The sequence below is a fragment of the Schistocerca nitens genome, chromosome 3 (assembly GCF_023898315.1).
Source record: "Schistocerca nitens isolate TAMUIC-IGC-003100 chromosome 3, iqSchNite1.1, whole genome shotgun sequence".
Taxonomy (NCBI): Eukaryota; Metazoa; Arthropoda; class Insecta; order Orthoptera; family Acrididae; genus Schistocerca; species Schistocerca nitens.
The window spans coordinates 274,521,497-274,541,757 of record NC_064616.1 but is presented as its reverse complement, the minus strand read 5'-3'; the positions used below and the strand labels follow the sequence as shown (position 1 = coordinate 274,541,757).

Sequence of the window (20,261 nt, the reverse complement as noted above, 5' to 3'; positions counted from 1 at the left end):
GGCTCTGAGCACTATGGGACTTAACATCGGAGGTAATCAGTCCCCTAGAACTTAGAACTACTTAAACCTAACTAACCTAAGGACATCACACACGTCCATGCCCGAGGCAGGATTCGAACCTGAAACCGTAACGGTCGCGCGGTTCCAGACTGAAGCGCCTGGAACCACTTGGCCACACCGGCCGGCCCAGTCCTATTTAATTTGTATACATGCGACCTTGGAAAAACAATGTCTGACTCTGAGGCAACACTGATATCAGACCTGAAGACGTTGGATGAATACTTCAAGCATAACTCTCTCCGATCGGATTATAAAAAGACCAACCAACTTGCCACCAACTGAGTAAAAACACTCAAAATACACTCCTGGAAATGGAAAAAAGAACACATTGACACCGGTGTGTCAGACCCACCATACTTGCTCCGGACACTGCGAGAGGGCTGTACAAGCAATGATCACACGCACGGCACAGCGGACACACCAGGAACCGCGGTGTTGGCCATCGAATGGCGCTAGCTGCGCAGCATTTGTGCACCGCCGCCGTCAGTGTCAGCCAGTTTGCCGTGGCATACGGAGCTCCATCGCAGTCTTTAACACTGGTAGCATGCCGCGACAGCGTGGACGTGAACCGTATGTGCAGTTGACGGACTTTGAGCGAGGGCGTATAGTGGGCATGCGGGAGGCCGGGTGGACGTACCGCCGAATTGCTCAACACGTGGGGCGTGAGGTCTCCACAGTACATCGATGTTGTCGCCAGTGGTCGGCGGAAGGTGCACGTGCCCGTCGACCTGGGACCGGACCGCAGCGACGCACGGATGCACGCCAAGGCCGTAGGATCCTACGCAGTGCCGTAGGAGACCGCACCGCCACTTCCCAGCAAATTAGGGACACTTTTGCTCCTGGGGTATCGGCGAGGACCATTCGCAACCGTCTCCATGAAGCTGGGCTACGGTCCCGGACACCGTTAGGCCGTCTTCCGCTCACGTCCCAACATCGTGCAGCCCGCCTCCAGTGGTGTCGCGACAGGCGTGAATGGAGGGACGAATGGAGACGTGTCGTCTTCAGCGATGAGAGTCGCTTCTGCCTTGGTGCCAATGATGGTCGTATGCGTGTTTGGCGCCGTGCAGGTGAGCGCCACAATCAGGACTGCATACGACCGAGGCACACAGGGCCAACACCCGGCATCATGGTGTGGGGAGCGATCTCCTACACTGGCCGTACACCACTGGTGATCGTCGAGGGGACACTGAATAGTGCACGGTACATCCAAACCGTCATCGAACCCATCGTTCTACCATTCCTAGACCGGCAAGGGAACTTGCTGTTCCAACAGGACAATGCACGTCCGCATGTATCCCGTGCCACCCAACGTGCTCTAGAAGGTGTAAGTCAACTACCCTGGCCAGCAAGATCTCCGGATCTGTCCCCCATTGAGCATGTTTGGGACTGGATGAAGCGTCGTCTCACGCGGTCTGCACGTCCAGCACGAACGCTGGTCCAACTGAGGCGCCTGGTGGAAATGGCATGGCAAGCCGTTCCACAGGACTACATCCAGCATCTCTACGATCGTCTCCATGGGAGAATAGCAGCCTGCATTGCTGCGAAAGGTGGATATACACTGTACTAGTGCCGACATTGTGCATGCTCTGTTGCCTGTGTCTATGTGCCTGTGGTTCTGTCAGTGTGATCATGTAATGTATCTGACCCCAGGAATGTGTCAATAAAGTTTCCCCTTCCTGGGACAATGAATTCACGGTGTTCTTATTTCAATTTCCAGGAGTGTATAAAGGTAATATCACATTTAAAGATCAGCGTCTTCAACACTGCAGCACTCCAAAACACCTAGGTGTGACTCTAGACGGGTGTTTCACATATAAAATTCAGCTCCGGATAGTGGCAACTAAAATCAGAACTCATAACGATAAACTTCTCAAGTAGTCACTGCAACAGTCCTCAGTCCTCCAGCTCTTTCGTTACAGAATACTGCTGTTCCGTCTGGCTAAACAGTTCCCACATTGAAACATCTGACGCACAGCTCAATCAAGTATCACGCCTCATCACAGAGTTTAGTCGTTCCACAAACACGCACTGGCTACCAGTCGTCAGTAATATTCCACCACCATCCGTAATATGTGGACAAGAATGACAAAGTCGAGAATTACCAATTCATTCAGAAATTTAGTTATCAGAATCTCAGCAACTGGGGATTAGAAAACCATCGTGGCATACAGCACTCAGCTTCCAGGTCAATAACTTCAACATTTAAGAAGCCTATAACAATCAATGGCAGGAGCAATCTTCCATAAAGCAACACCAACTAATCAAAACTCTCTGGGAGCAATCAGTCGGTTTTCATCTACCCTATCGAGGGAACGATCAGCAGATTTCTTTCCACCCTGATGACACTCGGGCATACTGAATCTGATCGGAATTGGCCGTGGCGGGTGTGGAACACTGCTGCACCAATGGGGGTGGAAGTCCTCGCCTGAATGTGACTGCGGTGAAGAGCAGCAAACAGTACATCACATAACATGTGAATGTTAACTCAAATCATTAAAAGGTACAATAAAAGCCCTTCACAATTTGTCTGTAGGTGCTTCTGACTGGCTATCAAACCTTAACGTAAAGCTATAAACCCAATACGAACTTGAGGTTGTGTGTATATGTTTACAAATGATTGGATTTTCTCATGATGAGAAATTAGAAGGAGCGATCTGTTTTGCTTGGTAAAAGGCTTTATATAGCCAAGAGCGCATAAATTCTTCTTTGTTTTTGACATCCTTTTTGGACAGACTTTTCTGTAATCTTCTGGTCTTTTTTGATGTTCAGAAGATGACAGTTAAGTCTATCGAAACCTGTTGTCGAAAATAAATAAGAATTTATGCGATCTTGGCTATAGACAGTTTTTTTACAGAATTTAGAAATGAACATTTGTTCTAAATAGTTAGCTAGCATTTCTCTTGTCATCATACAATAAAAGGAAAAAAATCCACCTGGACTGTTATATTATTAAATATGCTATTCTCAAGTGACAGCTCACTATGAGGTGCGTCAATGTATAAAAAATAATTTTAAGGAGACACTGTCCTCGTGTCACACATGTTTACATATTCTATGCGCATAATAACTCATGAATTTCATAGTAAATATTACATGAAGTGCTACGTTATTTTATATAGGGTGACGTTACCGAATGGGGACTAACTGCAAGAAGCGATCCCCGAGATGTTTAACAAAAAAGGTCAGATAGACAATGGCCGGAAATTCGTTCCATAGGAGATACATCCACAAGGATGGAGATAACAGAACTTCGACTGTAATCCAGTATCAGCACCAGGGAGGTGGCCTGCCAGCCTGGGATAAGCTAGACGTCCGTGTGAAACACTATCCACGACAGCTGCCGCTAACGTATCACTGGTCTTATTACGTACGGACTTTCCTCAGTGGCGACTGTTTTGTCGCTGGTTCGTCGCACAGATGGTAGGATTTCTATCATCCATCCTATTCACAGATGAGACTACGTTTACGAGGGGATGGTACAACCAACATTCACACCAACTACTTGTGAGCAACGGAGATTTCCCACGGATAGTAATATCGAACCATCGACAACAGTTCAGCATCAGTGTGTGGATGAGGATTATTGGCGACTGCTTGTTGGGACCAGGCAGTTCTGCCACGCCTCATAGGCGACGTGTAACTGCACTTTCTGCGTCTGATCCTCCCTCGCCTTCTGGAAGACGTACCTTTGGTGGTACAATGGGTAATGCTGTGGCTCCTGCAGGATGGTGCTCCAACTCACTGTCTTGTTGCGTCTGCTGCTAAAGTAATGGCACGGAGAGAACATTACCACTTGCCCGTTGTGTTCTCGTGTGTGTTTCCAATCATTGATGCTACACTGTCAAAGTAACTTTATCTCCAGCTTCAAGTGGGGGAACCTTCCTTGGAACACATTTCCGGTCATAAGTCCAAATGACCTTTCTTGCTTCTTGTTCTTTCGTGGATCGTTCCCTGCTTAGCAAAATCACCCTGTATGAATGACGAAGACTCCTGTTTTATTACGCACGTGGAATAGTAAACATGGTTGCCACGAGGAGAGCGTCCTCGTAAAAGGAACGATTATGCATTGAGGCACATCATTGTGAGTTTTCATTTGACAATGGTGTAAGACCGAAATCTCGATCACGAATAAATATATTTAATAACAGTACAGGTGGAAAACGTTGTCGATTCTAAAATTAAACTAAAAGTTGCAGGATTAGTCACATGATATTGTATAACGTCAGAGCTTTTATGGACATTAGGGTAACAAACAATAGTACAAGAGATACAGTCATGTGACGCTGCCAGAAAGAAAAGTGCATATACTTGTAGACAGAGAAGAAACAATGAGACTGACCACTACTGAGGCTAAAGCCAATTAATCTCTAACACAATCTAAACACTTCAACAATTTTTAGATGCTTTTATAAACGTTGTGCGGGACGTTCAATACGTTCTATGGGGGCGCAAAATGCAGTGATCAATTGCTAATTTCTTTAAAATGGAAGTTAAGATAGGGTTGAATACAGCAAATTTAAAGCCTGCAGCACTATCGTGAACCAAATTTTCATAAAATTTGGTATATGTACACTTCTATCAGCTCTTTCAGTTTTCGAAGGCAACTGAGTTCTTTAGATAGATTGTAGAACTAGTCGCAGAATGGAGGAGATGTTGGTCGAATAAACGGATTAACAGAGGTCTTTTGAAATGGAAATGAAGCGTATTGTTTCCGTGGAAACTGAAGTGTTCGATTTTCAGTGACTGACTTTCGTACGTTTTAGTTCTTATCCAGAAATTTTACTCCTAAGAGGATCAAAAGACATTGCAAGGAAACGATTTAGATGTTAAATAGTCAGTGTTCACGGTTTATCGATTCCTGGTCGACTCTCGTTCTATTCGAGTGCAGTGAGATTGCTACAGGGCGTTCATATCGATGGTGTAGGCGTGGTGACTATTTAACCGGTTCTCGAGAGTCCAAACGAGGCTGATGACCGTTATTAATATTATTTAACAATTTTGGGAGTGCATGAAGTTCATCCAGGTGCGTCACTTAATGTTTCCTTCACTGACCGCGATATCTACGTCGCGTAGCAAAACTGTGTTCACCGCAAAGTGACTAGTGCAAATGAACGACGGTTGCGCGAAGCTTTACGTCACCATTCGTGGTGAGCAGAGCAGCGGGAACAATGTAGTATATTTCCATCAGTCAGGAAGGACGGAAAGGAGATTAGGGTTTACGTCCCATCGACGGCGAGGTCATTAGAAACGGAGCACAAGTGGAGAAAGATGAGAAAGAAAATCGACAGTGCCCTTTCAAACGAGCTATCCCGGCATTCGCCTTAAATGAATTAGGGAAATCACGGAAAACCTAAATCAGGATGGCAAGATCACTCCTCGGTTAAGGTATGTTCTCGAAACTTCAAAAAACCCTTGTCGGTTGCTGTTAAACGACGACGCGAGGTACCAGAAGGAAGGCTTGGGTTTAACTTCCTGATGACGGCGTAGTTATTAGAGATGAAGAGCTTGCTCAGATGGAAAGGAAGTCGATCGAGCGCCTATACAAAGGAAACATGTAGCAATTCTCACTGATAGATTTAGGGGGGTTGTGGAACGTCCAAGTATGGTCGACCGCGGGAGTACTTGAACACCGGGCCTCCCGACTCTGACAACTTGAGCCAGCTTACTCTGCAGAAATTAATGACGAGGCACGGCCTGGAAAGACGGTCCATGACCTACTAACGTCGTGTACCGGCGCAGCGTCGAGCAACTGGCGCACTTCATAACTGTTCAAGGTCCCCATCCGTACTACCTACGCAAAAAGACAAGAGGTCCTATCGCATGTTTGCAGATCGGTCTTCATGTGATCAATGTCGGTAACGCCCACTAGAACGGGGGTTGCCATTACAAAAGGTAACCTATTCGAATCCTGGAGGGGAAAAAAATGAACGGCAAAGTTTTCGGGGCAGGGGCAAGAGCGGTGGATTAGAGACTTGGTCATGAGAGTGCCATACCTCTCTGCACTGCCTCATGAATTAAAGACGAGTGACACTGTTTATGGTGATACGTTCTCAGGCGTTAACATTTTCAGTGGTCCATAGTGATAATGGAGATGAGATCACTACGTAGTGGCTCCATTTTTCATCTTCTTCCTTCATTTACTTTCATCAGCAGCACTCTCTTACTTGACAAAGCATCCGGTACCCTAGCCAAAGAGAAAACTGATTTGGTCACTTGACTAGCTACAGCTCCCAGTCCAGGGAAATGTACGTTGTTAAAAACGGAAGATCAGGGTTTAAGGCCCTGTCGATCGATAGGTCATTATATATGCATCAAAAGCTCTCATTATGGAAAGATATTGGTCAGAATTTGCCTTAGACGATTTGAGAAAACTGCAGAAACACTAAGCTGGTATGGCTTGGAACTCAGTGTCTTAGCATCGCGCCGCCTCGCTCCGAGTCTACGTTGTTTTCTCCTGGCACCTACAGGCATGTGCACTGACCCCACAAAATCTCACGGACATTCGTGACCGGTCTTACATCCATTGTTGATGACAAAAGGAGTGACAACACCGGTAGAGAAGGCGATGGAACGTGCGTCTAGGATTTGTAAGTTGGGTAAGTCGCTGATCTACATTTATACCTACATGATTACTTTGCAATTCATAATTAAATGCGTGGCATAGGATTCATCGAACCACCTTCAAGCTATTTCTCTACCGTTTCACTCTCGAACAGCGGGCGGGAAAAACGAACGTTTAAATCTTTCCGTGATTGTTTGTCCTTATGTAGGTGAGCAGCAAAAAAGTATTTTCGCTGGCGGAGGAGGAAGTTGAAATCTCATGAGAAGATCGTCCTTTGTTTTAATGATCGCCACCCCTATTCGCCTGTTATATCCGTTGTCCTCTCTTCCCCATTTAGCGATAATACAAAACGAGGTACAATTTTTTCTACTTTTTCGATGTCCTCCGTCAACTCTCTGGGAAGAATACCATACCGCACAGCAGTACTCTAGCAGAGGACGGAAAAGCGCAGTTTAGGCACCCTCTCTAGCGGATTTGCTTCATCGTCTAAATGTTCTGGCAATAAAACGCAGTCATCTGTAAGCCTTCCGTGCAACAGGAGTGGCTCGGACCCAGAGCTTCTTCTTTTGCCGGAAGTGCTCTTGTTGGTCGAGGTCTTTAGATACGTCTCATGGGCCGCCTGGCAGCTACAATTTGCCATTACTCCTCTCCTTCATTCTGTCATATCAAGGCTTATCAACTCTGCGAAACACTCGTAGCTTTCGGTACGCATACTCAAACAAAATGTTCTGTCAGTGAGATTTCGTTTTGAAAGAATAAACGAGTGATGACGTTGTAGCTAAGGTCATAATTGCGAAGAGTGCATACTGAGCAAATGTTCCATCCGCAATCACATCGACAGAACGATTCTTCGCGGGATCAAGGAACCAAACTCGAGAACCTGAGTTCAAATACCCATCCGGCCATCCAGAAGTATGGATTATTTAGCTTTCCTTAGACACTTGAGACGAATGTCGAGACTCTCCCTTCTAGAAGGTCTGGGTCGCTTTCCTTCACTATCGCTGTTCAATGCGTGTTTTTGCTCAGCTTTTAATGACCCTATCTTCGACAGGCTGTAAAACGCTAATAACCATACCTTTCCAATCTCAGTGAGCTACAAGACGAAGAGAATTTTAATTCTCACTTTTCTGGTGTCTTTTGTTATACACTGTTCTTTTCCCAATAAACTATGATTTTCTCTCATATTCACTGGTATCAACTACTCTTTGTTTTCTGTTTTTTTTTCTGGTTTCCATCATGGCCATCTGTGTAAATTATTGTATTATTGTTACTATTGTCACTACCAAAACTAAAATTTAATGGTTGCATCAGTCGAAGAGATACTAGTTATGCTGCCAATTTTGTTTCGTTTTGTTTTTATTTTCGTTAACCAATTAGTCATCTAACAGAAATATATATGTATGGAGAGTCATAAATGAAGATAAATACTCGTAGCAAAGTGTCATACCTTGAATTAAATAGACAATAGTCTTTGAGACTTCCTGGCAGATTAAAACTGTGTGCCGGACCGAGACTCGAATTCGGGACCTTTGCCTTTCGCGGGCAAATGTTCTACCATCTTTTTTTTCGTTATTATTATTCGCTGTGTTGGGTCGTAGCGGATGTCAAATGACATCCACTGTAGTTCGTGGTTGATCCCTTCACTCAGCTTTTTGTTACACAGACCAGCCGGTTCTCTGACCGATCACACTGAGCTACTGTGCCGTCATCACCTGAGCTACGCAAGATGTCCTCACAGCCTTACTTCCGCCTGCACCTTGTGTCCTACCTCCTGAACTTCACAGAAGCTCTCCTGCGAAACTTGCAGAACTACTACTCCTGGAAGAAAGGATATTGTGGAGACATCGCTTTACCACAGCCTGGGGGATGTTTCCAGAATGAAAGTTTCCTGCTCTCCTGCAAGTTTCGCAGGAGAGCTTCTGTGAAGTTCGGAAGGTAGGAGACGAGGTACTGGCGGAAGTAGAGATGTGAGGACGCGTTGTGAGTCGTGCTTGGGTAGCTCAAATGGTTGAGCACTTGCCCGCGAAAGGCAAAGGTCCCGAGTTTTAATCTGCCAGGAAGTTTCATATCAGCGCACACTCCACTGCAGAGTGAAAATTTCATGCTGGACAGCAGTCCTTTTCCACGTTCCTATGCCAATATAAGGGAGTGCGACCGAATTTCATAACCCAGAGAGGTATGAAGGGAAATTCTGAGTGTTCCTGCGTACCTGCATTAGCAAGGAGGAAACGATGAAAAACTGCATAATTTGTCTGCGTTGTGCACAGCACACTTCCTTGGATCGTCAACTGCTGTGTCCGTTTACAGCTCAGAATTCACGATGCTTGAGTCCGTACCCATTGTGATTGGAGACAGCGTGTGGTTTACATATTCTTATACGACTGCACGCACTCTGCGGAGAGATGTGGTTTTGCCATGTGTCTGTCCAGTGCCAGCCCACACAAAGAATTTAGCGAGGAATGTTATACATCAATGGGAGAGTAACATCTCCGGACCTTTAGGTAGCGTTTCATTAAATGGTAAATGGATAAATTTTGTTTCTTTGTTTAGTGGACAGTTAGTCCAGGAGGGGTAACAAGGTCAGAGCAGGGTAACGGACGTCGAATATAGCAAAATTTTCTTCATGAACACAGATCAGAAACGCACCGTTGTGCAGTCACGCTGTAAAACGACAGCCATCCAGCGACGAGCGCACGGAACTTTTTCCACTAAGCGAACGTCTTTGGGCGTGTCTGCCAGTGCGGTTTAATCCGACTTACTGCTGCTTACTACCTCAACAAATTAATTTCCCTACGGTACTTTCAGTGTAGACGGTTTGATAGTCAATCTTTACCCAGTAAACATCAAAGAAAATCCATGTAAAACGGCCGGCCGGGGTGGCCGGGCGGTTCTAGGCGCTACAAACTGGAACCGCGCGACCGCTACGGTCGCAGGTTCGAATCCTGCCACGGGCATGGATGTGTGTGATGTCCTTAGGTTAGTTAGGTTTAATTAGTTCTAAGTTCTAGGGGACTGATGACCTTAAAAGTTAAGTCCCATAGTGCTCAGAGCCATTTGAACCATGTATAACGTAACGAGCCTTGGAATGGAAATTTTTGTCGAATTTAATTAGTAACTGCATTCTTTAGCATAAAAGGTATTATCCGCGGCTAGTTGTTATAAATGAACATACTTCCGCAGGATTTTCGCTAATTTTTTGCCGTTTTATGGCCAAAGCTCCACAACACTGCAATTTAGCCTTACAGTTACCTGGAAAATTTTGTTCACTTCGAAGGCGCCTACCCTGCTGTATCATTATATTACGTCGTTTTTCTCAATCATATACACTCCTGGAAATTGAAATAAGAACACCGTGAATTCATTGTCCCAGGAAGGGGAAACTTTATTGACACATTCCTGGGGTCAGATACATCACATGATCACACTGACAGAACCACAGGCACATAGACACAGGCAACAGAGCATGCACAATGTCGGCACTAGTACAGTGTATATCCACCTTTCGCAGCAATGCAGGCTGCTATTCTCCCATGGAGACGATCGTAGAGATGCTGGATGTAGTCCTGTGGAACGGCTTGCCATGCCATTTCCACCTGGCGCCTCAGTTGGACCAGCGTTCGTGCTGGACGTGCAGACCGCGTGAGACGACGCTTCATCCAGTCCCAAACATGCTCAATGGGGGACAGATCCGGAGATCTTGCTGGCCAGGGTAGTTGACTTACACCTTCTAGAGCACGTTGGGTGGCACGGGATACATGCGGACGTGCATTGTCCTGTTGGAACAGCAAGTTCCCTTGCCGGTCTAGGAATGGTAGAACGATGGGTTCGATGACGGTTTGGATGTACCGTGCACTATTCAGTGTCCCCTCGACGATCACCAGTGGTGTACGGCCAGTGTTGGAGATCGCTCCCCACACCATGATGCTGGGTGTTGGCCCTGTGTGCCTCGGTCGTATGCAGTCCTGATTGTGGCGCTCACCTGCACGGCGCCAAACACGCATACGACCATCATTGGCACCAAGGCAGAAGCGACTCTCATCGCTGAAGACGACACGTCTCCATTCGTCCCTCCATTCACGCCTGTCGCGACACCACTGGAGGCGGGCTGCACGATGTTGGGGCGTGAGCGGAAGACGGCCTAACGGTGTGCGGGACCGTAGCCCAGCTTCATGGAGACGGTTGCGAATGGTCCTCGCCGATACCCCAGGAGCAACAGTGTCCCTAATTTGCTAGGAAGTGGCGGTGCGGTCCCCTACGGCACTGCGTAGGATCCTACGGTCTTGGCGTGCATCCGTGCGTCGCTGCGGTCCGGTCCCAGGTCGACGGGCACGTGCACCTTCCGCCGACCACTGGCGACAACATCGATGTACTGTGGAGACCTCACGCCCCACGTGTTGAGCAATTCGGCGGTACGTCCACCCGGCCTCCCGCATGTCCACTATACGCCCTCGCTCAAAGTCCGTCAACTGCACATACGGTTCACGTCCACGCTGTCGCGGCATGCTACCAGTGTTAAAGACTGCGATGGAGCTCCGTATGCCACGGCAAACTGGCTGACACTGACGGCGGCGGTGCACAAATGCTGCGCAGCTAGCGCCATTCGACGGCCAACACCGTGGTTCCTGGTGTGTCCGCTGTGCCGTGCGTGTGATCATTGCTTGTACAGCCCTCTCGCAGTGTCCGGAGCAAGTATGGTGGGTCTGACACACCGGTGTCAATGTGTTCTTTTTTCCATTTCCAGGAGTGTATATTCAGATACCTCAAGAAACATTTTCATACACTCTCCCTCACTACACGCAAACTATTAAGCCTACAGAAAAAATTAACAGCTTATTTTTGTAAGAATTTTACTGTAGTTAAGTCTTATGCTGAGAAATTTTTTCGTAAAAGGTCGTAGTTTGTGAATTACCCAAGGAAAACGTGCAAAAGTGACCTTCAAACACGTCTTTCTTGAATAAATCGAAAATCGTGGCCTCCAGCGAAAACGTATCACAGTACAAAATTTAACTACATCAAGTTTCCTACAAAACGATCCTGTTTGTTTTTTGCTTTTTTAGGACTAATAGTTCGCAATAGTAAATGAGAGAATGTGAATCCGTTGCGGGTTGCATAAATCCTATTGGTAGCGGCAGTTGAATATATATATATATATATATATATATATATATATATATATATATATATATATATATACTCCTGGAAATGGAAGAAAGAACACATTGACACCGGTGTGTCAGACCCACCATACTTGCTCCGGACACTGCGAGAGGGCTGTACAAGCAATGATCACACGCACGGCACAGCGGACACACCAGGACCCGCGGTGTTGGCCGTCGAATGGCGCTAGCTGCGCAGCATTTGTGCACCGCCGCCGTCAGTGTCAGCCAGTTTGCCGTGGCATACGGAGCTCCATCGCAGTCTTTAACACTGGTAGCATGCCGCGACAGCGTGGACGTGAACCGTATGTGCAGTTGACGGACTTTGAGCGAGGGCGTATAGTGGGCATGCGGGAGGCCGGGTGGACGTACCGTCGAATTGCTCAACACGTGGGGCGTGAGGTCTCCACAGTACATCGATGTTGTCGCCAGTGGTTGGCGGAAGGTGCACGTGCCCGTCGACCTGGGACCGGACCGCAGCGACGCACGGATGCACGCCAAGACCGTAGGATCCTACGCAGTGCCGTAGGGGACCGCACCGCCACTTCCCAGCAAATTAGGGACACTGTTGCTCCTGGGGTATCGGCGAGGACCATTCGCAACCGTCTCCATGAAGCTGGGCTACGGTCCCGCACACCGTTAGGCCGTCTTCCGCTCACGCCCCAACATCGTGCAGCCCGCCTCCAGTGGTGTCGCGACAGGCGTGAATGGAGGGACGAATGGAGACGTGTCGTCTTCAGCGATGAGAGTCGCTTCTGCCTTGGTGCCAATGATGGTCGTATGCGTGTTTGGCGCCGTGCAGGTGAGCGCCACAATCAGGACTGCATACGACCGAGGCACACAGGGCCAACACCCAGCATCATGGTGTGGGGAGCGATCTCCTACACTGGCCGTACACCACTGGTGATCGTCGAGGGGACACTGAATAGTGCACGGTACATCCAAACCGTCATCGAACCCATCGTTCTACCATTCCTAGACCGGCAAGGGAACTTGCTGTTCCAACAGGACAATGCACGTCCGCATGTATCCCGTGCCACCCAACGTGCTCTAGAAGGTGTAAGTCAACTACCCTGGCCAGCAAGATCTCCGGATCTGTCCCCCATTGAGCATGTTTGGGACTGGATGAAGCGTCGTCTCACGCGGTCTGCACGTCCAGCACGAACGCTGGTCCAACTGAGGCGCCAGGTGGAAATGGCATGGCAAGCCGTTCCACAGGACTACATCCAGCATCTCTACGATCGTCTCCATGGGAGAATAGCAGGCTGCATTGCTGCGAAAGGTGGATATACACTGTACTAGTGCCGACATTGTGCATGCTCTGTTGCCTGTGTCTATGTGGCTGTGGTTCTGTCAGTGTGATCATGTGATGTATCTGACCCCAGGAATGTGTCAATAAAGTTTCCCCTTCGTGGGACAATGAATTCACGGTGTTCTTATTTCAATTTCCAGGAGTATATATATATATATATATATATATATATATATATATATATATATATATATATATATTAATTCAACTGCCCCTACCACTGACCATTAAAACTGCTACACCAAGAAGAAATGCAGATGACAAACGGGTATTCATTGGACAAATGGTTCAAATGGCTCTGAGCACTATGGGACTCAACTGCTGTGGTTATCAGTCCCCTAGAACTTAGAACTACTTAAACCTAACTAACCTAAGGACATCACACACATCCATGCCCGAGGCAGGATTCGAACCTGCGACCGTAGCAGTCGCACGGTTCCGGACTGCGCGCCTAGAACCACGAGACCACCGCGGCCGGCACATTGGACAAATATATTATACTAGAACTGACATGTGATTACATTTTCACGCATTTTGGGTGCATAAATCCTGAGAAATCAATACCCAGAACAACCACCTCTGGCCGTAATAACGGCCTTGATACGCCTGGGCATTGAGTCTAACAGAGCTAGAATGGCGTGTACAGGTACAGCTGCCCATGCAGCTTCAACACAATACCACAGTTCATCAAGAGCAGTGACTGGCGTATTGTGACGAGCCACTTGCTCGGTCACCATTGACCAGACGTTTTCAATTGGTGAGAGATCTGGAGAATGTGTTGGCCAGGGCTCCAGTCGAACATTTTCTGTATCCAGAAAGGCCCGTACAGGACCTGCAACATGCGGTCCTGCATTATCCTGCTGAAATGTAGGGTTTCGCAGGGATCGAATGACGTTTTGCCATTCGTGCACCCAGGTTCGTCGTTGAGTATACCATCGCAGGCGCTCCTATCTGTGATGCAGCGTCAAGGGTAACCGCAACCATGGTCTACGAGCTGATAGTCCATGCTGCTGCAAACGTCGTCGAACTGTTCGTGCAGATGGTTGTTGTCTTGCAAACGTCCCCATCTGTTGAGTCAGGGATCGAGACGTGGCTGCACGATGCGTTACAGCCATGTGGATAAGATACCTGTCATCTCGACTGCTAGCGATACGTGGCCGTTGGGATCCAGCACGGCGTTCCGTATTACCCTCCTGAACCCACCGATTCCATGTTCTGCTAACAGTCATTGGATCTCGACCAACGCGAGCAGCAGTGCCACGATACGATAAACCGCCATCGCGATAGTCTAAAATCAGACTTTTATCAAAGTCGGAAACATGATGGTACGCATTTCTCCTCTTTACACGAGGCATGACAACAACTTTTCACCAGGCAACGCTGGTCAACTGCTGTTAGTGTATGAGAAATCGATTGGAAACTTTCCTCATGTCAGCACGTTGTAGGTGTCGCCACCGGCGCCAACGTTGTGTGAATGCTCTGAAAAACTAATCATTTCACAGCATCTTCTTCCTGTCGATGAAATTTCGCGTCTGTAGCACGTCATCTTCGTGGTGTAGCAATTTTAATGGCCTGTGTGTGTGTGTGTGTGTGTGTGTGTGTGTGTGTGTGTGTGTGTGTGTGTGTGTGTGCGTGTGCTTGCTTTTGAAACATGTAACTGTGATAGACAGCATCACGGAAACAAATTTTCTCCTTTGGTACAGACTATGCTCCTGAGAGGCTATGGGGTATAGGCGCTCTGCGGTGTGCATATGTTTCGTGTATTGCCGATAACCGAGTTATCTTCTCCGAGGAGGCTCAGTAAAATTAGTGTTCCCGATTAGCTTGTAAAATATCTTTCTCCACTTCGAGACGCCGATTCTTAAGATTTTCTTGTTCAAGGTCACCCAATCAACTCACTGGGGTAGGTTGTCTGTAGCACACCTGGGTAGTAACCTATACTAGTTAGGTGAAAGTTCGTCGTCCAAGTGGCGACGAAAACTAAAGGTCGCCTAGCGTCACCGAGAAGCTCCTATGAATATTTTGTCTCGAAGAAAAATTGTTTCTCATGGCTTGATGCATCACCTCTTGACATTTGATGCAAAGACTTTGAAACATTCTGTACATAAAAAATAGCCAGCAAAATATTTGTAAGACTGCGCGGAATTCCTCCTTTTTAATGTACAGGAGAACTGCCTTTCCCAGAAACTGCTGGAAACCGTGCTTTTGATGCACCAATCAGCTTTTGTCATATGTGTGCGTATGCGCATCTCCCATTCGCTCTGTCCCAAGTATTTCGCTGTGTCATTACGTTTGAGTGAATGAGAGGAGCAGACATGTTTAGTGGCCAGTTCAGTGCAACACGAAATGGTGATCACGATAAAATGGCGCATGGTGATTGTGTTACGCGAAACGCATTTCGTGGAATAGTGTGCGGAACTGAATACTCAAGAGTTTAAGACTGGAAGTGTTTTGGAAAAACTTCGATCAAAGTCTGCAATGCAAAACTTTGTACAATTGGCGCGAAACGGGCTCTGTAGCGAATAATATAGCAGCGTAATGGGTCGCTCAGGAGAGATCATTGAGTTCAAGCTTGGACTAGTCATCGGTTGTCACCTGAGTATCAGATGCGTCATGGACATTTCAGCCCTTCGAAAGCTGTCCAGATCGACTGTTGGTGAAGTGGCTGAAATCTAAGGCGCTGCAGTCATGGACTGTGCGGCTAGTCCCGGCGGAGGTTCGATTCCTCCCTCAGGCATGGGTGTGTGTGTTTGTCGTTAGGATAATTTAGGCTAAGCAGTGTGTAAGCTTAGGGACTGATGAACTTAGTAGTTAAGTCCCATAAGATTTCACACACATTTGAACATTTTTTGAAGTGACTGAAGTGGAAACCAAGACCAGGTAGCCCTGTGTACTGATGGACAGAGACTGTCGATCATTGCTAAGAGCGGTTAAACAAAAACGCATGAAATCGTCGTAAGGAATCACTCGTGAATTACAAAGCGCTGCCAGCAATTCTGTTAATGCAGTGATTGTACGTAGGAAGTCAAAAATAATGGGGTGCAGTGGTCGAGCAGGTCCACAAAAGCCCCACATTACTGTAATCAGTGCTAACGGACGCTTGAGGTGATGTAAAGAGCAACGCCCCTGTATAGCGGATGCCTGGAAACGAGTGATTTGGTGTGATGAATCACGCTATATCCTGCGGTAATGGAATGGAAAAGACTGGGTTTGACAAATGGCTGGAGAACGTTGCCTGCCATCATATGTGGTGCCAACGCTGAAGTATTGAAGAGGTGGTGTTAAGGTACGGGCTTTTATTTGTGTTTAAAGCGTGGTCACATTATTGCACTTAAGAAAGCGCTAAATGCGGCTGGATTTGAACACATTTTACAGCATAGTGCACTGAATACTATAGAGGAATATTTCAGAGAGGATGATTGTATCAGCATGACAATGCACTCTGTCATCAAGAAATCTCTATGAAGCAGTGGTTCGTGAACAATAACACTCATGAAGCATACTGGCTTGCTCAGATAATCGACCTGAACCCGATGGAAAATCTTTGGGATGAGGTAGAATGTCGAATGCGCTCCAGATGCCAGCACCCAACATCACTACCTTCTTCGGTTTCGGCTATTGGGGAAGAATGGGCTGTCATTCCTCCACAGATATTCACGTATCTACATCTACATCTACATCCATACTCCGCAAGCCACCTGACGGTGTGTGGCGGAGGCGAAAGTATATCCAGCAGAGTTCAAACTGTCATAAAAACAATGGATGCACACTTCCCATACTACTGCCCACTAATAGGTGTCCAGATACATTGATAAGCCAAAACATTTCGACCACTGCCCACCATGACATTGGATGCTGCCTGGTGACGTTGCAGGCACGTGACGCGATAGCAAAAGTATGGAAGCGTAGCAGATACGGAAGGGAAGATGTTGGCAGCAAATGGGGAAATGCATTGAGATAACCTACTTTGACAAAGGGCAGATTGTTATTACGCAGAGCCTGTGAACGTGTATGAAAACGGCGAAGCTGGCCGAAAGTTCACGTGCTACTGTCGAAAGTATCTACGGAAGAATTAGAAGGACAGTGAAACAACCCCTAGGCGCTAAATGGTTGGATATTCACGACTCTTCACAGAACGTAGGGCCCAGAAGCTTGCCTGCGTTGTAAAGTAGGATACATGGTGATCTGTGGCATCTCTGCCGAAAGAGCACAATGCTGGTGCACGCACAAGTGTTTCGGAGCACACCGTTCATAGTACATTGTCAAACATGGAGCTCCGCAGCAGACCACCCCTACGTGTTCACACGGTGACCCAACGACATCGTCAATAACGTATATTTTGTTTTAGGGCGCCAAAAAACAACTGAGGTCATACGCGCCCAACTCAAAACTATAGTCCGCAGCTCGTTGTCGTGCGGTAGCGTTCTCGCTTCCCGCGCACGGGTTCTCGGGTTCGATTCCCGGCGGGGTCAGGGATTTTCTCTGGCTCGTGATGACTGGGTGTTGTGTGATGTCCGTAGGTTAGTTAGGTTTAAGTAGTTCCAAGTTCTAGGGGACTGATGACCATAGATGTTAAGTCCCATAGTGCTCAGAGCCATTTTTTTTAAAAACTATATAACGTAAACACAGAGACAAGGCAAACGACTATATGTCAGTCCCAATGGAAAGAATAGGAGACATCTGAACAAGACACGTGGAAAAGGGACTAAAAACACCATAAAAATGGAGATCCAAACTAAAAATTAAATGGCCTTCACCCTATTGCTTCGGCGGATAAAAAGTAAAATGCGGGCGACAGTCCGCGCGTCATTTGCTAAAACAGCTGATAAATCAGATGGCAAACCAAAGATGGAACGTAAATTAGTAAAAAAAGGGCATTCCAGCACGTAGTGGCGGACAGCTAAAATTTGGGCGCAAAGCGTACAAAGTAGTGGGGCAGCACCATTGAGCAAATGAGGATGGCTAAAAAGGCAGTGTCGAGTTAAAACAATCTCCTCCCGGCGGGAGGGCCGAGAGGAGGTCGTCTAAGGCGCCGGGAGAGGCTTGATAAGCCGAAGCTTATTTCCGTGAAGGGAGGGCCATTGGCGAAGCCTAAGGGACACCACCGCCTGACAGATGGCAACGCAGAGATCATCGGAGGGAATAGAGGTACTCACGGGCTGAGGTAAGAGGACTGCAGCCTTGGAAGCAGCGTCAGCAGCCTCGTTTCGTGGCAGACTGACATAACCAGGGATCCACAGAAACATGACATTGGCTCCACCAACAGTAAGCAAATGACAGTTTTCCTGGAGCCGCTGCACTCAGGGATGAGCAGTGTACAGCGCACAGAGACTTTGGAGGGCGCTGAGTGAGTCTGAGCAGAGGACACAATTGGGATGGCTGTGTCGCCGGATGTACTCCGTGGCCTGATACATGGCGAAGAGCTCGGCTGTAAATACTGAGGAGTGGGCTGGGAGCCGATATCGAAAGACACGGATGCCAATGACGAATGCACACCCGATCCCACGATCAGTCCGAGAGCCATCAGTGTATACAAAGGTACTATCGGTAAGTTCCATGTGAAGGTCGTGAAACTGGAGGCGATAGACCGAGGCTGGAGTAGTGTCCTTAGGAAGCGAATGAAGGCCAAGGTTAACATGGGCTGCTTCACGAAGCCAAGGTGGTGAAAGTTGCAAGTAGCGTGAAGTTCAGCCGCCGTACCAAGTGGCGAAAGCAGACTCCAGGAGGTAACAGAGAAGAGGGACGAGCCCCATACTGACAATCTAAGGAATCATCAAAGGAGGAGCCATAGGAAGGGTGGCCACACATGGCAGACAAACGGCGGTAGGACAGTGGTAGTTCAGCAGTTTCAGCATACAGACTCTTAACTGGGCTGGTGTAAAAAGCACCCGTGGCCAAACGGATGCCACGATGGTGGATAGTGTTGAGACGGTGTAAAAGGGATGGGCGTGCAGATGCATAAACAAAGCACCCATAGTCGAATTTCGAACGGACAAGGGACCGGCACAAACGGAGGAGAGTGGTTCGATCGGCACCCTAATTAGTACCATTGAGGACATGGAGAACATTAAGGGACCACGTACAGCAGGCTGCCTGGTAAGAGACATGGGAGGACCAAGAGAGTTTCCTATCGAGCATGAGACCCAGGAATTTCGTAGTGTCAACGAACGGAAGGGCAACAGGCCCAAGATGTAGAGATGATGGGAGAAACCATTTCCACCGCGAGAAATTCATACAGACGGATTTGTTAGTGGAAAATCGAAAGACATTGGCGATGCTCCAGGAGTGAAGACCGTCAAGATAGCGCTGAAGACGCCGCTCCGTGAGACAGGTCCGTAGAGAACTGCAATAGATGGCAAAATCATCGACAAAAAGGGAGCCGGAGACGCCCGTCGGAAGACAGGCCATGACGAATCGTCAATAACGACTGCAGTGGGCACGGGACCAATGGGATTCGACCGTCGACTAATGGAAATGTGTCGGCTCTTCACGTAAATCATATTTTTGGTACACTAGGTCGATGGTCGTCTCCACAAACGCTGTCATCGAGGTGAACGACGGCTCGAAACGTGCACCACGCCACGAACACAGGCTGGTGGGAGCAGTATTATGCTATGGTAGACATTCTCTTGTGCTTGCATGGGACTTGTGGTAGTAATCGAAGACATTCTGACAGCTGCGAACCACCTGCATTCCTTCATGCTTAATGTCTTCCCCGATGGCGATGTCATCTTCGGCTCGTTCAAATGGCTCTGAGCACTATGTGACTTAACTTCTGAGGTCATCAGTCGCCTAGAACTTAGAAATAATTAAACCTAACTAACCTAAGGACATCACACACATCCATGCCCGAGGCAGGATTCGAACCTGCGACCGTAGCGGTCGCTCGGCTCCAGACTGTAGCGCCTAGAACCGCACGGCCACTCCAGCCGGCGATGTCATCTTTCAGCAATATAATTGTCCGTCTCTCGGAGCCAGAACCATGGTTTGAGGATTATTACAGTGAACTCACGTTGATAACTCGGCGACCAAATTCACCTGATGTAAATCCTATGTAACCAATCTGGGTCGCTATCGGGCGCCATCGTCGCGTACGCAAAATAGCTGTCCGTTATTTACGTGAATTACATGACCTCCTCGTAGACATCTAATGCCACATACCTCCACAGAC

At 47.6% G+C, this 20,261-nt stretch overlaps 1 protein-coding gene across 1 annotated transcript in view; it reads right to left on the bottom strand.

Moving 5' to 3' along the window:
- LOC126249573 (organic cation transporter protein) overlaps nucleotides 1–20,261 on the bottom strand; it is a 704,235-nt gene that overhangs the window by 481,689 nt on the left and 202,285 nt on the right. The gene's annotated exons all lie outside the window — the stretch shown is intronic.